Genomic DNA, 4,710 nt, shown 5'->3' on the forward strand with positions numbered 1-4,710 from the left:
AATAAAATACATGATTGAGAGAAAATATTGCATACCAATCGGGAAAGAATTGTGCAATCAACCAGTTCAGCGAAAGATGAGGTAGGTGATGTTTGCTGTGTGAGATAATATACATCTTTCCACAGTGACAACAGTAACAGAAACCTCTCAAAGTAGTAGCATGTTTCTGTGAATGAAATCCCATGACCATCGATTTGATTCTCCCTCGAAACTTATCCGACCAGACAGGCTGTGAGCTAGCATCCAATTTCGTGTGGGTAGCTCTTGCAATGAATTCACTTAATGCACTCGTGAACCCTTCCATGGAACAGACTGCCCTGCACGAAGGGTGGTGCAGATTCAGAAAGCAGAGATATCATCGAAAAATCACAGGTTGTGAAAGCATTGTAGAGCCAGCTGGAACAACTGCTAATTCTAAGCATTTAGTTTGGGAAGCTGCAATGAAAAGGCAAAGTGATAACTGAGACTGGGAGGCTGTGACTATTAAAAAACAAAACATCAAAATACATTTACTTACGTATTATGGCTGATTGCAAACTTTTGGCCCTGAGCAACTATCTGTGCCAGTGAGTCACCCAGTATCTCAAAAACTGAGTTGTCAGTTTATTGGCATGGACAAAACACAAAAGGTTTGATGAAGACATATGCAAGTGTTCCTGATGCACACCAGAAGGCGATATAGCGCAGAGATTCGTAATAACCCCAGCTTTCTGGAAATACTGAGACCGACTTGGCCTCGAGAATGTAGGGACAGGGGAAGTTTAGGAGGTTGGATCAGAACGACAAACTAAATTGGAGATTCTCAAGCTCCAGGAAACTCCGGAGCGCCTAGATTGGGAATCAGATTGACTCAGAAATGGAGAACCGCAGGAATTCCATCATTTTATTATTCTCAATATCAGTTAGTTTTCTCTTGCTCTGGCAGACAAATGCCGTGAGCTTAGGTCTTTCCAAAATAACAAGCACCGTTTATTATCGAGGCACGTTCACGAACCCAGAATTTATGGCCAGTGAAGTGGGATTTATCTTGAAGTATTTAATTGCTTTCTAAACCCTTGTATTTATGCAGCGACTCAGAGCAAATTCAGAACAGAATTGAAAAATATGGTAAAATCTCCCTGGGTATTAATTTGGAGATATGCTCGACAGCTGTCCATTAAATGAATTCTGTCGTAAAATGGTTTAGCCAACAATGTTTTACTTTTACCTCGTTCTCCAACTGAAAACATCCTTGTTTCTGGTAAAAATGAAACCCGACTCATTTCTCCATTCACATATATTGGCCTTTTCGGAGCAACTTTGCTGTGGATATTGTTTTCTGTTTTCCCAATTACTCATTGAGTAAAGACGACCTCGTTCAGTAAAGACAGCACGTCCTGCATTCAAAAACCTAAGATAACCTGATGTTTGTGATTTTGATAATCCATATGAAAAACAGAGGATTCTGTTGCAGCCACTAAACTCGACAACGTCTATATGATGCAATTTAATCATAAACTACAATATGGTATATCCACATGTCTTGACAATTCTCTCAGCCGCGAGACCAGAATATTACACGATATGGTGACATTATGCGAGAGAGCGTACCAAAGGGAAATATGACAGGGTTTTTTTCACACCACGAAAGTTCTGTAGAGGAAGCAATCCACACACAGCCCATCGATGTTCCACGTCGCTAATTCGGTCTTGGATGTTTCTTTCAATTGGAGTATCGTGTTCAATCATACTGCAATCTCTCGCAAATTGTGATTTGTGCATCGGCATCTTCAGTAACATTATGAAAATATAAAATAATGGACAAAATCAACACGTCTGGCACATTAGGGAGGAGAAAAAATAGCCTTACCATTTTAAAAAAGTGACTCTTGTTCAGAATTGTTGAGTAATTTATTGCGTTTAATCTGTGTAAGTTATGAAATAAATGATATCACACTGTACTAAATGAGTCTTTTTACATCGCGGTCTCAAAATGTCCATTTGATGTCGGTTAACTACAACTCAAAAGAAACATTACAAACAATTCAGACAAAATAAAATTGATATTAATTATCTTTAGTAATTTAGTGTTCAAGTAACTAAATAGTTCCTGTTGAATAGGTAGAGAGATAAATAAATGGTGTTTTGAAGACAATTACGTTTCTTCAGTGGTGTTCTCTTCCATTCTGTGAGAAAACAAATGTCGATTTCTTCCTCTGAGGCGCTTGAATTGATAACTGAAAAATGAAATGCAGCTTTGAAAGTTTTACAATGTGATCCTCGGTCATCATGTCTTTATCTGCCAGGAACATAGTAGACAGATAATTGGTGACAATGAAAATGACCTGGAGGCTGAGTATGACCAACAAACGCACAGAAACCAGCCATCCTAATACCATAAACTACTTTCTGCAAGAAAATCAGAAATCAGGTCAGTGTTTATTTAATGAACACTTGCCTAAAATATAAAATTTAAGTGTTGATGAGGAGCCACGAGAACCCCAATTCTCAATGGGAAAACTGCATTACTTCAATACTTCACTATCCAGGCAGAGAGCGACCCAGAATTTTCTTTTAAAGATTTTGTGTAGAGTTATCTGCAACGATGGATTTGACACGGTGTTGAATATTAACATGCTTCCTGAAATTTGTAGGAAGATTTGGAACAGTGAAAAGTGATCAATTCTCTTCTCTCCTTCGTCACTGGATAATAATGGATGTACAACTGAACTAAACAAAGTTCTTAAAGAGATACAGAGAAACAGCACATTTAGCCCAACTTTAGGATACAATGCCATTTAGACTGTGAAATACTGCACCACTAAATATCTCTCACGTGATGTGAAACGAAGGACAACGAATAGAGGTTCGGACTGATATATCGAAACATTGATTAAAAGTAGGCATTTGAAATCTGCAAATGTCTTCCTTGAAACAATTCAGCCAATCCCATTACACACAATTTTCAGAAGAAATCATTAAAGGAAATTAGATTTTCTGTCTGGTCGAGAACTTGTTAGCCAAATTGTCGGAGAGTAGTTAAGAGTGAATCACCCTGCTGTGGGTCTCGAGTCAGATGTAGACCAGACAAAATATCAAGTCCGTTTGCACAAAAGATATGACAGACCAACGGTTTTTGTTTTTTCAACAGTGGTCCTTAATTCAAAGAACAAAGAACAAAGAAAAATTACACCTCAGGAAGAGGGCATTCAGCGCTCCAAGCCTGAGCCGATCCAAGTCTCCTGTCTAAATCTGTCGCCCAATTCCTAAGCATATGTATCCCTCTCCTCCCCACCTACTCCTGCATCTGTCCAAACGCATCTTAAATGAATCTACCGTGCATGCCTCTACCACCTCTGCTGGCAACGTGTTCCAGGCACCCACAACCCTCTGTGTGAAGTACTTGCCGCGTGTATCCCCCTTAAACTTTTCAACTCTCACCTTGAAAGCGTGACCTCTCGTTATTGAATCCTTCATCCTGGGAAAAAGTTTATCTCTATCCACCCTATCTATACCCTTCATGATTTTATAGACCTCAGTCAGGTTCCGCTCAATATCCTTTTTTTCTCATGAAAACAAACTAAACCAACTCAACCTCTCTGCATAGCTAGCACCCTCCATGCCAGGCAACATCCTCATAAACCTTCTCTGCACCCTCTCCAAAGCATCATTTTGGTAATGTGGCGACCAGAACTGTACACAGTATTCTAAACGCGGCCCAAACCAATGTCGTGTACAATTTTAACATGACCTGCCAGCTCTTATAGTCAATACGCCATCTGATGAAGACAAGCATATCATATGCTTTCTTGGCCACTCTATCCACCTGTACAACAACCTTCAATCTGAACTCCCAGATCTATCTGCTCATCAAACTTTCCCAAGGCTCTTCCGTTCATTGTAAAATTCGCTCCAGAATTAGACTTCCCAAAATGCATCACCTCACATTTGCCTGGATTGAACACTATCTGTCACTTCTCCGCCCTCCTCCCACACGCCACCCCCCCTCAAACCGCAGCACCCGACTTTCCGCTTTCGTCTCATTGAGTTCCAATTCCCTCATCAGAAGTACGTTGAAGAAAGGTGACTGTACATAAAACGTTAATATCTCTCCACACATGCTGTAAAATCTGTGAAATTTCTGTCGCATTCTGTAGCGCAGAGAATGATCCGACTGTGTTGCAGTGAGATCATCCATCCTTTTGTTGATCTTACACTCATGCAAAATGAGTTCAATGTCTTTCCTGTTCAGGTCATGAAAGCGGGTCTGAGCCACGCAGATCAGAAGCACATCAGTTGCGTTCACAAAGACAGTCAGTGAGGATAGACCGAGGCAAGAAAATTCCTCCAGGCAGCACGTTACTAAGAAATGTCACGTTACTCTCATCTGTAATAAGATCATTTAGGGAATTTATTCGGAATAAAGGGCGCGAACAATACTCTGGCAATTGCAAACAGACGTTAACTGTGGAAATACCCCTCTTTCCCCATGTCGAGTGCAGCGAGAGTTTAGACCTGTGTAGTCTGAATTTCATTTGTCTCTTTTTCGCACTCTCGGGTCTTATGTAGTTACCAGGATTTGTTTCCTTTTAGTTTCTGTTTTGTCATTCGTTGTGTTTGCTGACAGTTAAAGATAAGATTCACACAAACACCAGTTTACAGTCCAACAGGATTAATTGGAAGCACTAGCTTTCAGAGTTCTGCTCCTTCATCAGGTGATTGTGGAGAATA

This window comes from Chiloscyllium plagiosum, unplaced genomic scaffold, assembly GCF_037043375.1.
Source record: "Chiloscyllium plagiosum isolate Xiang-an unplaced genomic scaffold, Cpla_swu_hap1 HiC_scaffold_41, whole genome shotgun sequence".
In the NCBI taxonomy this organism is placed as follows: domain Eukaryota; kingdom Metazoa; phylum Chordata; class Chondrichthyes; order Orectolobiformes; family Hemiscylliidae; genus Chiloscyllium; species Chiloscyllium plagiosum.